Source organism: Ursus arctos, unplaced genomic scaffold, assembly GCF_023065955.2.
Source record: "Ursus arctos isolate Adak ecotype North America unplaced genomic scaffold, UrsArc2.0 scaffold_37, whole genome shotgun sequence".
Taxonomy (NCBI): domain Eukaryota; kingdom Metazoa; phylum Chordata; class Mammalia; order Carnivora; family Ursidae; genus Ursus; species Ursus arctos.
Window position 1 is genome coordinate 9,125,610 of NW_026623053.1, and position 24,276 is coordinate 9,149,885.

Sequence of the window (24,276 nt, forward strand, 5' to 3'; positions counted from 1 at the left end):
AGGACAGTGGTGCTAACAAAAGTCTAATAGATTAATGATTGAATATAGAGCATTAATTAGATTTGGCAATTTGGGGGTCATCATAAATTTAATAAAAGCATTTCCATAGTGGTAGGAAAGAAAGAAAAAGATTGTGATGGGTTAAATATATATAAGAATATAGAGATCTGTGAACTAAAGTTAGCCTTTTAGTAATAGCAGTCAAAATATAAAAGTAAGAAATAGCAATTATATTTTCTTTTCATTTACTTGAGAGATTATTGTATGAATGAGGCAACAGATCAAGAAAAAAAAGTAGTGATTAAGAGAGCTGTTCCTCCAAATTATTTTTATGTGCAAAGTTGGATATAACAAATTAGAATTAGCTGACAACATTGTTGGTGGGTTGAAAAACTGAATATTATGTCAAAAATAGAAGATAATATCAAAGTTATGGGGGAAAAAAAGCAAAGTTCTCCTCAGGGGGAAGGTGATAATTGTTGCTAATGGTCTGTAAATGAGGTGTCATCTCTGTAGAAAGTACTTAAAAGCAATCTTCTCAATCCAGTCATTTTTGCCTCATTTTGTATATCTTTGAGGTCTATATGTTTTTTGTGCATGGTGAGAAAAATAAGGATCTGGATTTGTGAGATGGATGATTGGGGTTCTTTGTTCCTGGATCAACACTGGCATAGGAGGGCAGGTCAGAAAGCAGTCCATTGCAAGCTAATGCTCATACTTGAGGTCTAATTCATTTTCTTTGCCATAGGAATCTACTTAGCTTTCACAAAATTGGCAACTTTCTAAAAATAAGATTAAGAAATATAGTTTATTCTTTCATAAACTAAGCAGATAGACCAAACCACGAGCCATTTCCTTCTTAGTGCATGGATTCTTGCCATGAAACATCGATAATAAATTATTCTGTATCCCTAACAATGCTGATTTGTTGGAGGACCGCATGATATCATTGAAATAACACTAGATAATGATTGAAGAATCTATATGTTAGTCCCAACTCTGCTAAAAACTCTGAATAGAGAAGTGATTTTAACACATTAAGGATTTAGTTGTCCTTTGCATATTAAAAGTGTTGAATGCAATAATATACAGTGATCCCTCTAACCCTAAAATTTTGTGAGTTAATCAAGCTAGGCCAGAGATAATATTTTCCAGAAGCAATAGTATTAGACTAGATCTGTTTTATTTTGTTTTGTTGTTGTTTAACAAAATATACTGGATTATAACATACATAAAATAAAATGTACACATACATATATAGTTTGTAAATTTTGGCAAATGTATACACCAATGTAGCCAGCACCCAATCAAGATTTGAAAACATTTCCATGATTCCGGAAAGCTTCTTTTTCCTTTTTACAGTCAAATATTCCTACGCATCTCCCATCGTGCCTCAAGCAATCACTTATCACCTGTATCACTACTGATTCATTTTGTCTATCCAGAACTTCATATAAATAGAAAAATATCATTCTTACTCTTCTGTTTCTGGCTTCTTTCACACGGTGTACTATTTTTGAGATTCGTTCATTCTTATTACTGCATTTATCAGTTTATTCCTTATTGTTGTGTATTATACCACTGTGAGAATATATTACAATTTGGTTTCCTTTCTCCTGTTGATAAAAATTAGGATTGGTTCTAGTTCAAGGCTCTTTTTTTCATCTCTTTCTATATTTGATTTGTTAATATTTTGTTGAAGATTTATGTGTCCATTCTAATAAGGAATATTGATCAATCATTTGTTTTCTTTTATTCTCTTTGTCAGGTGTTGGTATCAGGATTATGCTGGTCTCATAAAATAATGTGTGAAGGAAACAATTCTCTTCTATTTTCTGGTAAAGTTTGTAAAAGCTTAGAATTAAGTCATTTAAGAATTCAACAATATAATTACCTGACCTTGGAGTTTTATTTATGAATGACCTTTATTTTGAATTAAATTTATTTAATAGTTTTGTTAAGTTTTAAAATTTGTGTTATTTTTTCTATCAGATTTATTCACATAAAATTATTTTTAATATTCTCTTTTTATTATTTTAAAATGTGTGGGAGCTTTTGTGGTATATCCTCTTGCACTCCTAATATAGATAATAATGTTTTCTCTTTTTTCTTTTCTTTTTTTTTTTTTTTAATGATTTTTTATTATATTATGTTAGTCACCATACAGTACATCCCCGGTTTCTGATGTAAGGCTCGATGATTCATTAGTTGTGTATAACACCCAGTGCACCATGCAATACGTGCCCTCCTTACTACCCATCACCAGCCTATCCCATTCCCCCACCCCCCTCCCCTCTGAGGCCCTCAGTTTGTTTCTCATAGTCCATAGTCTCTAATGTTTCATTCCCCCTTCTGATTACCCCCCCTTTCTTTATCCCTTTCTTCCCCTACCGATCATCCTAGTTCTTATGTTCCATAGATGAGAGAAATCATATGATAGTTGTCTTTCTCTGCTTGACTTATTTCACTTAGCATTATCTCCTCCAGTGCCGTCCATGTTGTAGCAAATGTTGAGAACTCATTCTTTCTGATAGCTGAGTAATATTCCATTGTATATATGGACCACAACTTCTTAATCCAGTCATCTGTTGAAGAGCATCTTGGCTCCTTCCACGATTTAGCTATTGTGGACATTGCTGCTATGAACATTGGTGTGCATATGGCCCTTCTCTTCACTACGTCTGTATCTTTGGGGTAAACACCCAGTAGTGCAATGGCTGGATCATAGGGTAGCTCAATTTTTAACTTTTTAAGGGAGCTCCACACTGTTTTCCAGAGTGGCTGTGCTAACTTGCATTCCCACCAACAATGTAGGAGGGATCCCCTTTCTCCACATCCTCTCCAACAATTGTTGTTTCTTGCCTTGTCTGTTTTTGCCATTCTAACTGGCGTAAGGTGGTATCTCAGTGTGGTTTTGATTTGAATTTCCTTGATGGCTAATGATTTTGAACATTTTTTCATGTGTCTGTTAGCCATTTGTATGTCTTCATTGGAAAAGTGTCTGTTCATATCTTCTGCCCATTTTTTGATTTGTTTATTTGTTTCTCGTGTATTGAGTTTGAGAAGTTCTTTGTAGATCTTGGATACCAGTCTTTTATCTGTACCATCATTTGCAAATATATTCTCCCATTCTGTGGGCTGCCTCTTGGTTTTTCTGTTTCCTTGGCTGTGCAGAAACTTTTAATCTTGATGAAGTCCCATAAATTCATTTTATCTTTTGTTTCTCTTGCCTTTGGGGATGTATCATGAAAAAGGTTGCTTTGGCCGATGTCGTAGAGGTTGCTGCCTATGTTCTCCTCTAGAATTTTGATGGATTCCTGTCTCACATCAAGGTCTTTCATCCATTTGGAGTTTATTTTTGTGTATGGTGTGAGATAGTGGTCAAGTTTCATTCTTTTGCATGTAGCTGTCCAATTTTCCCAGCACCATTTATTGAAGAGACTGTCTTTTTCCCACCGGATGTTTTTTCCAGCTTTATCAAAGATTAGTTGCCCAAAGAGCCGAGGGTCCATTTCTGGGCTCTCTATTCTGTTTCATTGGTCTATGTGTCTGTTTTTGTGCCAGTACCATGCTGTCTTTGTGATCACAGCTTTGTAGTACAGCTCGAAATCCGGCATTGTGATGCCCCCAGCTTTGTTTTTCCTTTTCAACAGTTCCTTGGAGATTCGGGGCCTTTTCTTTCTCTTTTTTCTTGATTAGCATTGCTAGGTGTTTATAAGCTTTATTAATATTTACAATGATTGGATTTTTACATGTTAACTTTCTCTGTTTCCTGCCCAATTTCTGTTTCGTTGGTTTTTATTTATAGAATCTTACATCATTTAGTTTAGTTAATTTAGGCATTAAAATCTCTAAATTTTCCTCCAAGTACCACTTTCACTGTTTCCCATATATTTTGCTATATTTTGTTTACATTATCATTATTTTCTAAATATTTTCTAGTTTACCCCAGAATTTCTTCTTTGATTCATAGATTATTTGTTAATTTGTTGTTTAATCTCCAAATATCTCTTTGTTATTGTTGGCTAATATAATTTTATTATAGTGAGACAGAATACTTCTTAAGATTTAACCTTTGAAATATATTTAGATTAATTCATTGGCCTTGTACATGTTCTGATGAATGTTCCATGTGTACTGAGATTGTGTGTGTGTATTCATTTTTCAGAGATGTAGTGTCCTGTAAATGTCAATTAATTCTGATTACTTGGTAATGTAGTTCAGACTTTCTATATAACCAATGATTTGGGGCGCTGGGGTAGGGTGGGTATTGCCAGGAAGGTTTCCTGTCATTAGGCTATCCTTTTCCCTCTTCTTTGGCTAAGGGAAAGAGGCTTTTTTGTTTGTCCTATTAACAGTTCCAGGTTACAGGCTTCCCCTCCCCCCATCCAGGATGCATGGGAGGCAACAAGGAAACACAGAGAATGTACCGCCATGCTGCTCCTAAAATCCCAAATTTCTGGGAAGTCTGTCTTCTTCTTTCACCTTTCAAAGTATTCCTATGTTTATTTGGTCTGTTATGCCAGGGTTATTTAGTTGTCTGAAGGAGATCCTAGGAAAAATGAGATTATTCTATCTTGGTTAATCAGAAGCCCCATAATTCTTTTTAACACTGTAGACCTCCAGCTGCAGCACCCAAAAGGCCAGAACTTCCCCTCTGTAACCAAACTTATATGAGTTTGCTCCTTAGTGAGTTACAGATAGACATTACACCAGGTAGACTGGTCACGCAAAGGAAATTTTATTTGCAGCAAATAAGGAGATCACAGGAATAACTTCCAAAACCATGCCCCCCCCCCCCCCAAGCAAGAGTGAGTGGGTTTGTTTTAGTTAGAGTTTAGGATGAATATCCAGAAAAGAGAACTTTGTCATAGCATGTCAAGACAGGCATACTTAGAAAACATGCATATATATGCATCCTATCTTGTAGTAATGAAAATTGTGCTCTTCCTAGGCTGGAGACTTTATAATGAAGCAGAGATAACTGTCAGACAATGGGAAGGGACTATAGGCTTGCTCTGAGAGCTGTTTTAAACCGGATGGCTATTGAGCTCCTTATCTCAGGTAAAGAATACAGGGCTTTGCTTACTTTTGAAACAGCACTGGGAATTTTAGGACTGATTTATTGTCTCTGATATGGTTAGGCTATTTCCTGGCCTGGTAGAAACTGTTCGTTTTTGCACCCCCTTTGTTCCCTTAATATCCTTAACTTCTGTGTTTCTTTGTAATTCTGACACCTCCTAGGAAGTTCTGCAAAAAGTACATCTAGGCAAGTAGAAGTAGATCACAGAAAATAGCTGGAAGGCTGAAATGCTTTCCCTTGTGTCACAAAAGCTATGTGTTGTCTTTCTTTCTCTGGGAACCCCCAATTCTCAGCTTACACCTCCATATCCCACACAGTTTTGGTGTGCAAGCAGGGAACTTATTTTCCATCCCTCAACCAAAAGAAGCAGGTGGTGCTCCTATTTTTTCCCCATGTAGTGTTTTCAGAGCTGAGCGGGAAGTAATGTACCCTGCTCTCTGAGGAAGTAGGTTGTGTCCCAATTTACCCATCAAGGTAATGGCAGTGGGTTCCAACAGTGATCTGAGCTTCCACCCTGACCTGGCAGCAATGTGACTAAACAAAGCAGCCAGAAGCAGGGCTAGTTGCACTCTGAGCCCCTGGCCCTGGTGTCGGCATGCCCAGTAGGAACTGATCTTCAGTAGGTGAATGGTTAAACAAACTTATACATGTGATAAAATTGCACAGAACAAAAATACAGACACACACACACACACACACACACACATACACAGAATGCATACAAACTAGTAAAATCTGAGTAAGTCATGTGGATGTATCCATGTCAATTCCTTGGTTGTGATATTGTTACTGTAGTTATAACCAGGTAACTAGTGAAGATTTCCAGAATCTCTTTGTATTATTATATACCACTGGAAATGAATCTATAATTTTGTAAAATAAAAAGTTAAGAAAATAAATAAGCCTATGATCATGCCCAACAGCAGCAAAGTATCGCTAAAGTCTGTCTACTCATCTGTGGGTCAGAATTCTAACATCTCCCAGGAAGGCTTGATCTCAGATGTTGATGCAGGCAGGCTGAGTCCAGGGACCCAGGGGAGGGTCGCACAGGATCAGCCAAGAGGGCCCTTGGCTTCACACAGGATAGGCATCAAATGCAAGCCGGAGAAAGTGGAAACAGAGTTTATTGACTAGTAAGTGACAGAGAATAGCAGGAGTGTCTGGAAGACTCAGGAGAAGAGGAGAATGAATCTCACTGTTGCTTGGGACTAGGAGTTTATATTGGAAAAGAGTCTAGGGTACGGGGTTCTTCGGGAATCCATGGTAGAGTCCTATCAGAGGTGAGTGTCAGGCATTATTCCATAATTACTGAAGGTGGGGATGTTGATGCCAGTGCCAGCCGAGATTTGAAGCTAACATCCTGGAACATGTTTGGGATCTGGCTCTTCTTAGGAGTTATCAGGTGTTTGTGGCCTAGGACAAAGCTCAGAGAATGACCAACTTTCTTGCTTCTCCCTTGAAGTGCGAGCATAGCTTCTTTGGCTTTTTTTTGGAGGCAAAATATGGAACATGAGTGAATGGGGCCTAGCAGAGGAACAGCAGAGGTGGAACCTTTCGAAAATGGAGTCCCGTCAGCTTTCCTACTTCAATATCTCTGTTCTATTCCGAACTCTGTACCATCTGCTTTCTGGTAACCTTTTTATATTACCCTGTGTGCTCATAACCCAGAATCCCCAGGAGACCTTTCCACATGGATTTCTGTGGCTTCAATACCACACCCCTCCTCTTCCAGAAATAGAGGCTGAGCTGTGGTAGTGTCCACCTCTGAGTTCCCTTCTCTCAGGTCACAGTGCTCTGCTACCTGCAATCCAATGCCTAAAAAACAATTGGCTGATAATCCCCCTCCCTACTCTTACCGTTGTTCTTTTAAGAGAGGTATAGTCCAGTGGTAGTTAGCAGTCATGGTTGGGAGCGGAAAACTCCAGGTTAGTTCTAAACCCATTTTCTAGCACCAATGAATGTTATGATTTGGGGCACATCACCTGAGTCTGTTTCCTCATTTATAAAATAATACAAAATTCCCTTTAAAAATCAAGTTCTATCATCATCTAAATAAGTTGCCTTTCCTACTAAATACTACCCTTCTAACTTTTGTCTGTGGGATCAGCATTTTATAGAAGATGAATAAACTATTTTTAGAATTTAATTGTACAACTCTAAACTGGAGGTTAAGCTAGAGTATACATGAGTCGTAATGTCTATATTTTCAAAAATGTGTCATGAACTTCCCTAATGCATGGATTTATTCTCTTAATAGCAATAATGTTTCACAAAGTTATATTGTCATTAAAAAAAACTTAAAACATCACCACATATCATAATGTTATAATTTAACAAAAAGAACTATGAAGTCCTCCATTATAATGACACATCTGACAGAATCTGCAGTTTGATATGAATCATCCCACCAACACAAAAGTAGTTCTGTAAACAAAGATTACTCTCTTGTACTTCTGTGAGAAATTAATACAAATTTGAAGGAAAATTGTTAGTTTGCTCTGACAGTCTAAATACATATTTCTCCAGGACAAAAAAAAAAAAAAAAGGCTTAACCAGTGCTTTTCTCAAATCAAATTTATTTCAAATACAATTATTCAACTAGAGTTATTTGGGATCATTAAATTCCTGCTTCAAAGTTACAATATCAAAAAGGAAAAAAAAAGTCTCAGAAACAAACAAATCCTAAATTATAGATTATCGGGTTAGGATCCAAATATATTGAATCTCACTGGACTGAAAATGCTTCCTTCTTAGTTGATTGATGTATATAGTTCACCCTGAACCCACCAGTGGGTATATTGGGCTAAGTACCATGGTAGATATAAGAGGTATAATAATTAGTACCTGCCCTTAAGTAGTTACAATTTTATTAATGATAACAACAAAAAAAGAGCTCACTTAAAAAATTTACGTATTTACGTATTAAAGTGCAGGTCTCTTAAGAGTATAGCACGCTAATGTCAAGTATGTTGTAGAGGCAACAAGTGCTGTATCTTCAACATTTACACCTACAGCTATTACCTTGACCTTATATTTTCACAAACTGTTTAACCCTATGACCTTCATTCCTGTTCAATTTAGTTTTTTTAGAAGCAGACTCAGAGTGGCAACATACCAACATTTGGAACTGTTCAACCACAAACAATTGAATTTGCAATGTCTTTATCCTGCTTTTGTCCTTATCTAAACTTTAGTCTCTCTTTAATTCACTGGCCTTTACCTGGCTACATGCATTTCTCTATTGTACCTGGATCTCACAGTCAGTAAATAGGTCTAATCAAACGTAAATTTTCTAGTTACTGATGAAGGTCTAGAAACAGATTCCTTTCAGTCTATATGACTTGGCTATTATACCAACACCAAAAACAAACAAACAAACAAAAAAACCAAAAAAAGAAAAAAAATCACAAACCGTGGTTAAGCCATCAGCTAGGCCCTCAGGACCTGGGCTGCCCAGCATAAGAGTCACTCAACACATTAAACAGCATGTTAAAACCAGTGACATATAGCATTGAGACCTAAATGCAAATGCTTCATCATAGGCTTCCAACTTCTTTGACATTCTTTTGGATAGAAATCACTATGTTAATCACACAGATTACAAAAACTACAAAACTATTGTCAAATCCCGAAAATAAATTGCTGCTGTTTGTTGAATAGTTGAACAATCACAGATTTAGACAGGACTATATGCTTTAAAATCAGAATAGCAGAATTCAAACCTCAACCCTACCTTAGTCAAATTAATAAATCTGTCAGTATCTCTGCTTCTTCATCTCTATATATTGATAATAATCTTATCTGCCTCATAATATTGCACAAATAACACACATATTAAGTCCTTAGGATAGTGCTGTTCTATATAAAGTGCTTAATGGACGTTTTTAGATGTATGAATACAGAAGAGCAGTTAGGAGCTTACAGTGTTTGTAGGGGAAAGGTGATGTGTGCCTAAAGTAAAGAGAAGAGGAGATAAATTCGAGATATTTATGATGTATATTGATATGTTGTAGGGTCGATAAGATGTTCGAATAAGTAAATGGGAGCAAAATCAAAGGCCCCTGTTTTCTGGCTTAAGTAACATGGACATTTTTCTTCACTGAAATTTGGTACGTAAGTAAGGAGGAAATTGATAAGAAAATTGGAGGAAAAATAACTAATGTAGTCTGGATCATATAGGATTTATGTATCTTCAAGTTTTTTTTGTTTTGTTTTGTTTTAAGCTATTTAATCAAATGTTTACCGGGACCAGGCAGGTAATTTAAATGAGGGAGATGGACTTGGCCTGAGTGTGACAAATTGGACAACACGTACTGCTCTACAGGGCACAGATATGACTTAGCTCTGACTGTCGCCATGCTAGAATGTGGATCGATGTTGCTAGAGATCCTTTTTTGTTTTTTTTTCCCCAAACAGAACTTATAATCTAGGTTTAAAAGTTTCTAAATACTGGTATGCAGTATATTCTTAATTATGTCATCCCCCAAAATGCATGTGGTTCACATTCATCCCAAAGATTTCTAGATTGTGACTTCTCATATAGATCCATCCGTACACCCATCTATTTTTTCAAAGCATATTAATTAAATGCTTCCTTAGTGTTAAGAACAATTGTATGTACTGCATATACATGAATGAGTCCTCTGAGGATATGTTGTAGTTAGCGTTGTGTAATTTTAAAAATGTTGTCCAAGAAAATTAGATAATGAAAAGAAATAGATGGTTTGATCAGGTGCCTGCAGAAATACCAATGGAACTGTGATCTAAGGAATGCCTCAGAGAAAGAACAGGAAGAAAATTAGGGGGAATTTGCATGACAGAGATGATAAACTAATTTTAAGAAAGATGTTGTAGTTAACTGAGGCAAAAGTTACAAAAAGACCAGTATAATTTGGGATAAAAATGTGTATTTGGTCTAGTAATAAGTGTGTCAATGGCACCCTTAGAGAAAACAATTTCAGAAAAAAAAAAAAAAAGGAATGGAAACCATATTTTAATCCTTGGAGAATGAATGGAAAGTGGAGAAGTGGGTGTGATGAGTATCATTTATTATTTCTAGAGGCTTGGTTAGGAAAGAAAGCACGGAAATAGTGCAGGAGATTGATGGGGAAAGCAAGCACAGAAATAGTGCAGGAGGTAGTTGGAAATACAGGGTTGAAGAAAGAACACATTTTTAAGATGTGAAAAAACTTGAGCATGTATTATAAAAAATCAGCAAAAAGAACAGGACTACAATACAATAAAGTGTGTGTGTGTGTGTGTGTGTGTGTGTGTGGCGGGAAGTGAACATGAATCAGAATTCCAGAAGAGACGACAGGTTTCTAGCAACTGAGAAACTCCTTTCACCTGATTTTTTCTGTAACCACCAAATTTCAGTTTCCTGGTTGCCTTATACCACTCCTACTCTTGATTATTGTTGCTGGGACTACTCAGTTTCACTCAAGAAAGTTGAAAATATATATATAAAATTTACAAAATATTATCAAATTCTACCTCAGTTTGAGAATCTGTATATGGTGACAGTGCCAAGAAATGATTACTTCTGAGTTGTTTCAGCAGCCAGCTGGACTTTCTCACTGTGTCATCTATCCATCTGTCCATCCATCTATCCATCCATCTATCCATCCACCCCAAAAAACTACATTTTTTTAAAAAAGATTTTTCATTTATCTATTTGAGAGGGAGAGGGAGAAGCAGGCTCCCTGCTGAGCAGAGAGCCCAAGGCGGGGCTCAATCCCAGGACCCCAAGATCATGACTTGAGCTGAAGGCAGATACTTCAGTGACTGAGCCACCCAGGTGGCCCCCCAAAAACACATATTTTTAAGGACCTTCTCTGCTTGCCTCCAAGCTGGAAAATGACTGAATAGAGACATGATCAGGACCCACCTACAACAAGCTGCTTTGACAGCAAATCCAAAAAATCTCATTTCACCACTGGACTGGTAGATCCCTTAGGGCAAGAATCGTATCTTATTTATATTTCTGTATGCATTTATTGGCATGAAGTAGGCCTTAGGTACATTTCTTTTTGGTGTATGATCTGGCTTCTGTCTTCTTCTCCAACTTCATTTCTCAACACTCTGCCTCATCACTGGTGCCTCACCAGTGTTCAGCACCATGGGTCTCTACCCTGCTTCTGGATCATGCCAAGACTTGCCTTATCTATCTCACCAATTGTTCTTTCTCCTGACTCTAATATTCTTCCTCAGAAATTCTATTTGTTGGCTAATTCATATCCATTACTTCTTAGCTTCAATATGAATCCTCAGAATGGCCTTTTCCTGACCACATTACCTAAAAGGGGACATTAACATTCTAAGATATTGCCTTGTTTATCCCTTTGTAAATTTTTGTAGAAATTGCAAACTCATCCTGTGGAGGTCCCCCTTCCAAGTATCAACTTATCTCCAGAATCTATCAAGCATTGTTTACTCTCCAGAGCCTTAGGGTAGATTTTTTTGTTTTATTTTGTTTAATTTTGTCTGAGTTTAGAATCATTATCTGCAGGAAAGCTAATGCACTGGAAGATTAACATGTTTTGATTTCTAAAAAAATCCAAAAAGACCGTATTACTAAAAAAGCATGTGTTTCTTTAGGCATTTTCTTAAAAAGAAGAATAGTAAAAGTACACATTCTAATAATAATCGTCTTCAAAATAAAAAAATAAAAAAAAATATTGAGATCTATTTCCTGCTACTTCCTTTGTAACACTCTGCCTTTTGACTGTTCTTTTATTTTTTACAATTTTCTATTTCTTGCTCAACTCAATAAGCTCTTAAAGAAGGCTTAAGCATGAGGAGTATTTGACTCATTGACTAAAACACTGCAAGATTCTGCAAGAGCAATACAGGTCTCATATTTTCAGAAAACATTTGAGTTAAAAATTCACAATTTTCTCAATCAAAGAAACGATCCTGTCTATACCCCATTTTTTTTTCTTTTTCTTAATTACATTTTTATATTCCAAACTTACAAAAATGATTAGTGTACATTATGAGCTAATTACTTCCCAACTTCATTTTAATTAACAATGCTATTTTTAGAGACACCAGAGCAGTGACATACATAACTCACATAGCTTTGATGTTTATATTTTTGTTACTCTCTTTTTAACTCAAATGACTATTTTTTCCCCTTCAAATTTATAAAAATCAGGGCTCCCATGGGCTCCAACTTAGTATGCTAAGCTTTATTTTAGAGGAAATTTTGTAGTGGAGAACATTAGGGGTTTATAATGGCTAAGTCAGCAGACCTTTAACTATAGTTATAATAAAGGGCATCTCAAGCGGAGAGATCATGCTCTCACAAAAACCTCCACAGTAATATCTCCAAGCTAAAGAGGAACAAGAGCCCCTGATTGGCACTTTGTTACTTGAATGGTCCCCCACTGATGAGGCAGAAAGGACATTAAGGATGATTTTAGCACAATCTAAAATCTCGCTGATGCCAAACTTAAAGCAGTGAAAGCCATAATGCCATTTCTAAAATATGCTCTGGAATCAGGAAAGCTTTGCTTTCCAAGATACCCAGGCCTTATTCTTCTTCCTACTTATTACTTGTAAAAGGCCCTCTTCATCATTCTGTCTCCTGTCTTCCACTGCTCAAGACAAACTAGGGAATAATCTTCATTTATATGCAGCACAATCCTGCTGCTGCTGGTGCCACAATATAGACGTGTTTTATTAAAAATTAAAAATATTGGTTTTACTTTCCATCAGGATGAAAAGTGAAGTCTCATTCGCATTTTCAGTTCTGTTTTCTCACAGCCATCCTTCTACATTGTACCTCAGGACACTGCTATTAACAGATAGGCCACATTCCCAGAGACCTTAAATTATGTCAGCCTTTCCCTAACTCTCAGTTGTGAGACAATAACAGAAGGCAGAGGACTTTTCAAAGGATAGGTAAGGAGATGCCATGCTCCACTGGGATTAAACCTCTTTCTTGATCTTGTGTCAGAATGATGCTGAGAAAAATATATGTGGTGTCTTATCATCTTACAGCACATGGCTCTTAAAAGTCGAAAAGGCTATTATACATTGAAGAAAGTTAAAGGCCCAGAGAATTACTCTACAGTATTCGACTCTCCTTAAAAAATAAAAATAACAAGACACATGGTGGATGGTGTTCCCATGGTCATTTGTCTGCTACATTGCATGCTTGTTTCCCTTTTGTAATGTTAACTTTCAGGCTCCTGTTGGTATTTTTGGAAAGCAGAGAAGCATGTATTCCGTTAGTTGCCAAAATTGGCTCCATGGAGCAGCACGCTTTGCAATTTGAAGGTTAAATTCCTTTCAAAGAGACTTGTTGGAACTGCTCTTCTCACTCCTATTAACTAGTGGAACTGTCTGACCTTTATAAGTGCAAGTCAATATTCACACTGTCAGAGGAGTATCAGTGGGAGTAATCTTTTCAGTCCCAGAGAGAAACAGTTTGCCACAGGCAGATCATGACTAGAGAAGGGGAGTTGGTGAGCAGTGACATAAAACACTTTTAAGTGAATTCAAACAATGTCTTTGACACAGCTTGGAACTTTATTCAATTTTAGTTGTAACAGCGCCTACTGGTCCCTCTAAACTGCAAAGGTGTCATTTTGAAATAATACAGACATAGAATGTGAAATGAAGCCTGTTAAATGGGCTCATCCCTTTTTATCCTTACCTTTGAGAACACAGGTGGCTTTTGTCCCCAAAAATATACATCTCTGAAAGCCATTCAGAAAGGAACATTATTATTTTTAATGAGCACTAGTAATTCTTTTCTCCCCCAAGCAAGACCTAATACTGGAGTGACATTTTAATAAACTTGAAAAGAGAAATATATATATATGCCTTTTGTGTACCCCAAATTGCCATCAGAGTTTAACTCCAAAGCGATTTTTTTCAAGTAAGACATTTTCCAACGTGACATTCACAAAATAAAAATAAGGGAGGGAGCACTGTAATATTGGTTTAAATTTTGGTTGGCTTTCTCTTCCTTAATATATCATTATAATTACATTTGTGATCAACTATGCTATTACAGGGCTTATTTTAATAAAAATATTTTAATGGAAATATAACAACAAATGTTTATTTAAAAGACTGAGTGAATTATTTAGTTACTATTCCTACCAATAGATAGAATACATCTTAGGAACAAAAAGAAATCTCGAATATTTCTTAAGTGTGTTGTTGTTAATGGCATCAGTGCAGTAAGTCTGAAGCTATTTAATTTATATAATAGAATTGAGGAAATGATTTTAAATATAGATATTATTGGGAATTAAATTCTTCACTGTGAAAAAAGGGAGATCTAGGAAACGGAAGAAGGAAAAATAAAACCACCTCCTAGTTTTTTTATTTGAATTAGAGACAAAATAGACATAATTTTATATACATGCCTAATACATATGTGTACACATGCATATATATAATTCTAAACATATAATGTAATTTTATAATTATATAATAAAGTACTCAAATACTGGGAATGAATTGATTGAGAAAGGATGTTAAAAAGGACTCTCATTGGCCAAATTTAGAAGATACTAAGCATCAAAAAGTAATAGAAAAATTATAGTATTGAATTAAAAACCAATCCATTAATTTATACTGATAATTATTTAAAAAATTAAATTAAAGGGGATATAGGGATAAATATCTCATTTGCAAAAATAAATAAAGCCAACTACGCTATTAAATATAGAAGAATTTATGGAGATAGCTCATTACCATTTCACAATCACCATAGCAATTAGTAGATTCAGGAAAAAGTCATCAATAGATGGTAAAAACTCTGGGGGAAGATATCTTTGAAAAACAGGATACTCGTGCAGGATACTCATTCATTAGTTACAAAAGGAAAAAGTACGTTTTCAGTGGATGAATCTGGTGAAGACCGCTTTAATCAAATGACTAAACTTAATATCATTTATCATACAAATTGACATCATGTATTATGCAATATGATGAATTAATCACTCAGGTAGTACTCTCACCTAAATTTCTTAACCTGAATCTAATCATGAAAAATGAAATGAAGAAACAGTTAGAAAACCCAAATTAAGAGACATTCTGTAAAACAATCTACAATAGACTGTCTAAAAATATCAATATTCTGTGCTTTTTAAAAAAGAAAAAATCTGTAAGAAGTCTATAGTTTAAAAGAAGCTGAAGAATATATGACAACTACATAAAATGTGCAATCCATATTTGCATTCTGGATCTTAAAAAGTTTATAGAGCACATTATTGGGATAATTGATAGCAGGCAGAATTTAATATAGACTACATTAGATAATAGTATTGTATCAATGTTAAACGTCCTTTCTATGACAATTTTATTATGGTTATGTGAGAGAATGTCCCTGTTCTTAGATGATTAATGTTTCATGCTGAATTAATTAATGATGAAGTGTCACAATATTTGCAACTAATCCTAAAATGGTTTATTAAGGAATATGAGAAAAGAGAGACTGAGAGAGATTGAGAGAAAGCCAGAGGACAGGTGATAGTAAGAGAGAAAAAGGGAGAAAATAAGTAAAATACTAACAATTGACACATATAGGGTGAGGGCATATGTTCTTCAAACATCACAAAGTTCCTGCAACTTTTTGATAAATGTAAAGTCTTTCAATATAAAATTTATAAAAGAATTAAAAAGTGCAGTGATTTTTATTCTCTGTTATATATCTCCCATAAAAGAATAAAAAAGACTTTATCAATTTTGGCATATATTACGTTATATTCTGTATTACTTAGAATAAAATGTCTAATAATTTCTTGATAAAATATAGTTATTTATGTAGACAGTTCAAATACTTATAGAAATTTAGAGTTGCAAGGGTTTTGAGAGTCAGAGAATATTATAGAATCATAAATTCTCACATATGTTAGCTTTTCGATCATCTTTTTGCTTTCCTGTGTCTTAAATCTCTCTCCATTTATTTTTCTGTTTCTTTTTTTTTTTTTTTTTTTTTTTTCATTTTTTTTTTTTTTAAATGATTTTTTACTATATTATGTTAGTCACCATACAGTACATCCCCGGTTTCCGATGTAAGGCTCGATGATTCATTAGTTGTGTATAACACCCAGTGCACCATGCAATACGTGCCCTCCTTACTACCCATCACCGGCCTATCCCATTCCCCCACCCCCCTCCCCTCTGAAGTCCTCAGTTATTTTTCTGTTTCTGATCAGCATTTAACATGCTCTACTTAAGACAAACCCCTTTGCTCAACCCAAAGCCTGCCTCTAGATACCACTTACCTGCTCTCTTCCTTCACATCTAAACCTAGTCACTCTTTTCGTCTGCTATCTCTTCCACACACAGCACTTAACACTACTGAATGGCTTTTGTCAAGGACACCAGTGACTTGAATGTTGCTTGATCCAATGGGTACTTTGTAGCCCTTTTCTTGCTTACCCTCTAGAGATCATTTGACAAGGTCTTATTTCCTCATTCAGGAGGGAAAAATCAAAGAAAAAACTTTCCTGTAGCTTCCCCGTTTCCCTCATTATTTTAGGTCTTTTATTGTCAGTCTCCTGTGCTGATTCTGTAGCTGCCCTGGTTCCTTAAATGTCTGATTGACAGATGTCTGTCCTGATGGTGTTGATATTTGGATATTTCATCTTATCTTATGCTTGCAATAACCATCTGTATGCTGGTGGCTACAAAATCTAAGCAGAATAAATGTCCTAATTCAAAATCTTCTCCTCCTCCTCCTCCTCCTCCTCCTCCTCCTCCTCCTCCTTTTGTCTTTTTTTTAAAGTAAGCTCCACATGCAGCATGGAGCCCAGCGCAGGGCTTGAACTCATGACTGTGAGATCAAGACCTGAGTTGAGATCGAGAGTCAGACATTTAAACAAATGAGTCACCCAGGTGTCCCCTAATGCAAAACTTTTATATCCAGTTTACTATGAATTATCTTCTTTTGAATACCTTGTAGGTATCTGAAATTGAACATGTCCATATTTTATAATTACATTAATCTACTCCATACTAATGGAAATTTTTTTTATTCAAATATATTTATAAAGTGCCTGCCACATACCAGGTTATTTCCCAGGAGCTTGGAATACATCAGGCAACAAAAGAAATAGATTCTTGACCTGGTAGAGCTTTGTCCAGGCCAGAAATCTGAATGGCATCTTTAATGTATTCCTGTTCTTCACTGCCCCATCAAATCAGATATGAATTGGATTCCTTTTCAGTGTGTTAATTTCTTTCTGAGAATAACATATTCCTATTCTCTTTTGTCTATAATATTACGTAATCACTAGAATCAGTTTTAAACTCATGCCAATAACTTTAAACCCATGCTAATTGATCAATTACAACTTCATATCAGTAACCATGCTTCTGAAAACCAGCCAATTAGTAGAAGCCAATTACCAAAGCCACAGTCCACACACCTACCTCCTGAAAGTCTGCCAAGTCCTGAATATTTTATTTTATTTTGCTTCTCAAAGCCTTTATAAGATCAGCAGTTTGTTTTGTTCAAAAGTACTGTGTCTTACATGCACAGCTCTCCCTTGATTACCAAGAAAAAATGCAGCTTTTTCCCCCTGATATTGAATGTACATCTTTTCTCATTCCACGGTCATTATCATTACTCTAAACCATATATTAACCATATCTGCCTGGGTTATTGAAACAGCTCTTTCGTTGGTCCACCTAGCTCTATCTTTTTCTCTTGAATCCATTCTTCAAACCTCAAATCATTCATTTTGTGAGCTCAGTATTACCTTGGTGCCAAAACCAGGAGGACACATCTCAAGAAAATAAAATTACATATTAATATCCCTTATGAACATAGATGAGGAAATCCTCAACCAAATACCAGTACACTGAACCCAACAACTGATAGAAAAATGATTATACATCATGACCAAGTGGTATACATTCCTTGGAATGATGGACTGGTTTCGCATATGAAAATCAGTGTAATCCATATTAATGGAACAAAACAACATAGTCATCTCAATTGATGCAGAAAAAACATTTGATAAAATCCAACACCCTTTCATGATAACAACACTTGACAAGCTAGACATAGGAGGGAACTTCCTCAATTTCATAAGTAATCTGTGGAAAACCTACAGGCAACATTATGCTTAATGTCAAAGAGCAAATACTTTTCTTCTAAGATCAGGAACAAGAAAAGGATGTCCACTTGCTACTTCTTCTATTTAGTATTGTATTGGATGTCCTAGCCAGAAGAACTAGTCAAGAAGAAACAAACAGCATCAAGATTAGAAAGGAGAAATAAAACTATCTCTATTTTTACTTCATAAATTATATGATTTATATATGTAAAATCCAAAGTAATCCTCAAAAAAAAACTAAACAAACTTTTAGAACTAATGAATGAATTCAGCAAAGTTCTAGGATGTAAGATCAATACAGAAGAATCAGTTGTATTTCTGTATATTACCAATGAACAATTTGGAAATGATATTAATAAAACAATTCCATTTGCAATAGCACCCAAAGAATACAAAAAAAAAAAAAAAAACCTTAAGTATATATTTAACAAAAGAAATGCAAGTCTTGTACACCCAAAACTATAAAACATCATTGAAAGAAAAGAAATATGACCTAATAAATGGAAAACAATATTTCATGTCCATAGGTTGGAAGAATTAATATTGTTAAGGGAGCTAATACTCCAGATCTACAGATTTATCATAATCCTTATAAAAATCCTAGTTTCTTTTTTTTTTTCTTTTTCAGAATTGACAAGTTGATCCTAATAGCCAAAACCATCTTAATAAAGACGGACAAAGTTGAAGGACTTACACTTCCTGATTTCAAAACTTATTACAAAGTTACATTAATCAAAACACATTGTGGTACTAGCGTAAGGATAGACACATAAAGCAATGGAATATAATTGAGATTCCAGAAATAAATCCATGCAATATGCCAGGTAATTTTCAACAAGTGTTCCAGAACCTTTTAATGGGCAAAAATGGTCTCTTCAATAAATGGTGCTAGAACAAATGAATGTCAGCATGCCAAAGAATGATGTTAGATCCTTACCTTACTCCATATACAAAAATAAATTCAGAATGGTTAAACAACCTACATGTAAGAGCTAAAATTTTTAAATTCTTAGGATAAAACATATGGAAATATCTTTGTGACCTTGGATTGTGCAATAATTTGTTATATATGACAAAAGAATGAAAGACAAAAGAAAATAGAAATTGGCCTTCATCAAAATTAAAAAGTTTTATTCTTCAAAGGCAACCATTAGGAAAGTAAAAACACAGAAGACTTGTATCCAGAATATATGTAGACTTTTTATCTCAACTACAAAAAGACAACCCAATTTAAAAATGGACAAAGACTTTGAATTTCTTAAAGAAAATATAGAAATGATCAACAAGCACATGAAAGATGCTCAATATCATTAGTCATCAGGGAAGTGCACAAAAACCACAGTGAGATACCACTTCATACCCTTAACGTGGTTTAAAAAAAAATGTTTAAAGGCATACAATAACAGGGGTGGCAAGGCTATAGAGAGAATTGTAACCCTCATAGATTGTTGGTGGGGATGTAAAAATGGTGCAGCCACTTTGAAACAGTTTGTTTCTCAGATTGTTAAATCTAGAGTTTCCATATAACCCAGCAAACCCACTCGTAGGTATATACCCAAGAGAAATTAAACATCTCCATATAAAATCTTGTGCGCAAATGTTCAAAACAACATTGTTAGAATATCCATGAAGTAAAAACAACTTAAATGTTCATCAGCAGATGAACATATAAACAAATGTGGTGTATTTCCAGCCGTACGAAGGACTGAAGTTCCAATGCATGCTACAGCATAGTGCTACAACAGACATGACCCTTGAAAAAATGATGCTAAGTGAAATAATCCAGTCCTAGAAAACCACGTATTTTATGATTCAGTGTATATGAAATGTCCAGTGGTTGTTTGGGCTGAATAGAAGGAGGAGCGCAGAGTGAGTGCTAATGACCATGGGGTTTCTTTTTTAGAATGATGAAAATATTCTGGAATTAGATAGTGACGATGGTTGAACAACTCTGTGAATTTCTTTAAAAATGATGAATTGTACATTTTAAAGAGTGGAATTTATGGTGTGTAATGCATTTCTCAATAACACTACCATAAAAATAAAACCAACCCAAAGCAATTTGTCTAAAATTTAAATCTAACCTTATGCAATCTGATTTTTTTTTAAATGCTTTCCAGTAGCCTCCTCTTGTCTTTAGGATAAATTTTAAAGGCCTTGATGTGAGCTTCTTAACACTCCTTAATGGTAATCTCTATGTAACTCTAGTTGCATTTCTTGGGATTTCCAACCCCAACTATAGATACACCAAACTCTATGCTTTTGTCATATTAAACCTCCTTCAAGTCTATACCTTTTGAATTTTGAGTTCCCTTCACTCAGTTCTTCTAGCAGTCTCTTCATCTTTTGCCCTACTATGAAGCCTTCCTTTTCCCACCCTCCATTACTAATAAGTTAAGTATGCTTGCTCAGTTATTCCACAAGATGCTAATAATTACTACACTTGAGTATAATTGCTTGTTTACTTTTTTGCCTCTCCCACTAGACTGGAAATCTACAAAGGTAGAGATTGTCTCTTCTATTCTTCTTTTCATTCCCAATGTTATAAGTAACAAAACACATATTTGTTGGATGAATGTATCAGTGAATGAATTCACTCTAGTGTTATTTTCTGAATACATTTTATATACTGGTTTTAGTAACAGTTCTAATTAATAAAGCTGGACATTTTTTCTATAACATAAAATTTTTCTTACAAAATTTTTTTTTGCATTTGTTTACCATGTTTATGATGTTGCTAAACTGATGCCTTAATAGAATACATCATAGTAGGACCATCCCTATGGCTAGACTTCCAGCCATCCTGGTCATCATCACACCCGTGTCTTCACAGGCATCATTATCCTTCATTAAACAAAATGCTTAAGCATCTGAATAATTAGTTTCTGCTTAAAAGAATTGATAATAATAATAAAAATAAATTTGCACGGCATCATATTGCTTGAAAAATGAACAAGAATTTGAACATTTCTTTTATTTGTTTAAATTTTTTTTATTTTAATGTTTTTTATTATATTATGTTAGTCACCGTATAGTACATCCCTGGTTTCTGATGTAAAGTTCTATGATTCATTAGTTGCGTATAACACCCGGTGCACCATGCAATATGTGCCCTCCTTACTACCCATCACCAGTCTATCCCATTCCCCCACCTCCCTCCCCTCTGAAGCCCTCAGTTTGTTTCTCAGAGTCCGTAGTGTCTCATGCTTCATTCCCCCCTGAATGAACATTTCTTTTAAAAATGACTATATTTTCCCCTTTGAACATCTAAAACTTATTTTGGTCAGACTAGTCAGATACCATTAGGCTGAGTCTGCTCAAAGCCAGCTATGCAGAGAACAAGATTCCATAGGCCTCTTGAAGTTTTTCCAAGTCGGCTCTGCCCAGTTTGTTATAATAAAAGCATTTGTGTTGACTTCTATTTTCAGATGGGTTATCTTATTAAAACGGACAGCCACAAAGATGGAAAGATGCTTATTTGAAAACCAAGTTTTCCATCTAAATAATGTAGTTTATTTAATAATTCTTGATTAGTAATTAGCGATTTGTTAGATGATGCTTAGTTGGTGATTAGTTAATGTAACATGATCAATTTAACAGGTGTATTAGACAAGGTTCTCTGGAGAAACAGCACCAGTAGGATATAGAACTGAAGAAAGAGGGAGTTTTGATTTATTATAAGTAATTGGCTTATGCAGTTGTGGAGAAGTGCTCAGATCTACAGTCGGTAAGTTGGAGACCCAGGAGAGCTAGTGGTGTAGTACCAGTCTAATGGCCAGGTGACTTGAGACTCAGAAGAGCTAATGTTTCAGTTTGAGTCCAAAGGCAGGAAAATAACCTATGGCCCAACTAGAAAGTTGTCAAGCAGGAAGAATTCCCCCTTATTTGGGAGAGGGCCAGCCTTTTGTTTTATTCAGGCCTTCAACTAATCAAATGAGGCACACTCACATTAGGAAAGGAGATTTGCTTTACTCGGGGCATTGATTTAAATGTTAAATTCATCCAGAAACACTCTCACGGACACACCTGTAGTAATGAGTGACCAAATACCTGGGCATCTATGGCCCAGTCAAGCTAACATATCAAATTAACCATTAAAACAGGCATTTACTACCTGTATCTATTACGTATCTTACTTTTTGTCTGTTATTATTTTTTATTTCTATTTTTTGAGGAGAGCTCTTGGTAACAGGTGGAATTCCTTGTGCTCCAGTTTTTCAGATTGGTATCTGTGGTAGGCAGAATTCTAAGATGAGCCCTAAAGAGTCATGCCTTCATAAAATCACATCCCCTTGAGTGTGAATTGAACTTATGACTTGCTTCTAGCCAATAGAATATGGCAAAGATAATTGGAAAGTCATTCCCTTGATAATGTTATATATACAATATTCTGTCTTAGCAGATGTTATATATATATATATATATATATATATATAATATTCTGCCAGCAGATTGGAGTAAGAGCTTCTGCTGCTGGCTTTGAGGAAGTAAGTTGCATTGTTATGACATAGCTAAGTGGCAAGGGACTGCAAGGGCCACTAGCTGCTGAGAGTGGCACCTAGCTGACAGCCAACAAGAAAGTAGCAACCTCAATTCTACAACCACAAGATAGTAAAGTCTTCCGACAGCCATGTGAGCAACCTGGCAAACAACTAGATTGCAACCTTTGAGATGCTGAGCAGAGGACCCAGTTCAATCATGCCTGAACTCCTGACCCACAAAAACCATGAGATAATTGTACATTGTTCTAAGCCTCTAAGTTTGTAATGATTTGCTAAGCAGCAGTGGATAACTAATGCTATATCCCTGCTACCAAGCTCTTCTCTAACCTCAACGTGAATTTGAAAAGTGGACAGGCAGACTGCATTTAATTGTAAATTAATGGGACAAACAGACTGTCCAGAAATTGGAATGAGAATTGAAACCTGTGCAGGAGCAGGGCTACAAGAAATTCCCAACTGATAAGCAGTAAAGATTTGACTCAGACATTTCACATGAGCAAAAGCATGTTGGCAACAAATGCCCCAATGTATTCAAGTACAGTAGAGGGGATAAGGAAGTAGGCGTATTTTGATATCTAAGCGGACTATTTATGTTGCCAGATCTGTAAACTCATAGCCGGGGTTTGGCTTCCAGGCACAACATTTAAATATCTAAGAAGTGATACCGCACAAAGTCAGGGCTCTATTCTAATGAATGACAGCAGCCTTAGCAAGCAGGGACAGGATTTAGGTCCATTGATAAGACAGTTTCTTACTTATGAGAACTGGAATAGACTATAGCGAAGCCCCAGGCTCCAGTGTTTGTGCTGTAGTTCCTTTTAGCTAGGTTTGGGTCAGAGAGTTCTAGATTTCTTCCTAATCTGTGACAAATAACCGTCACTGGCATCTAAACAACTAAGCCAAAGATCTTTGCATTTAAGTGCAGGGTATATACATATATACATACATAAATAAAATGACTCTTTTGTTCCTGAGAGCAATTCCTAGGTCTTACAAAATAGGGACTTCCCTGAGAGGCTCTAGCTCCGTGATTATCATAGAGTATACCCACGCAATAGCGTGTCAGAGTGGGGAGAAGTTTGCAGTAAAAGACAGATTTGGGCCCAAGCCCATGCCTTTGATAATGTTCGGCAGACATCCATAGCAACAATCCAAACTCCTCTCACAAGATGACTTCATGGAAAGTAGCAGCAGCTGGTCACTTCTCACCCCATTCTTAAACTGAATCAGTCCACACAATGTTTGGCTCTCCATCTCTTTAACTAATTTTTTTCTCTCATTTTTTCTAACAAATCCATTTATCTCTCTTTACCTTAATTCAATGAGCAATCCTAGAGTTTATTTATTTTTTTTTTGATACTTTTAGATGCACATTTATGTGATTCAAGGCTTTGTAAGAAATACTTATATAAGTTACTAAGTTTTTGCTGAGGAATCCTTAATATAAACTCATTTTCAAATCATCTCTTAATACCAAGAGAGTACATGTGCAATGAACAATACAAGCATGCGGATACATCTGGATGGAAAAAAACAAGACAAAACAAAAACCTAAGATTATTTTGTCACATTCAAACTCCCTATCTCAGATCAGGCTGGTCCT

The 24,276-nt window shown here is 35.6% G+C and overlaps 1 long non-coding RNA gene across 1 annotated transcript in view; it reads left to right on the forward strand.

The window, feature by feature from the left end:
• Nucleotides 1-24,276, forward strand: part of LOC113266082 (uncharacterized) — a 634,890-nt gene that overhangs the window by 603,883 nt on the left and 6,731 nt on the right. The window contains exon 21 of the long non-coding RNA XR_008957174.1: nucleotides 1,769-1,838. This is a non-coding gene — a long non-coding RNA (uncharacterized LOC113266082). The remainder of the gene's footprint in view (nucleotides 1-1,768; nucleotides 1,839-24,276) is intronic.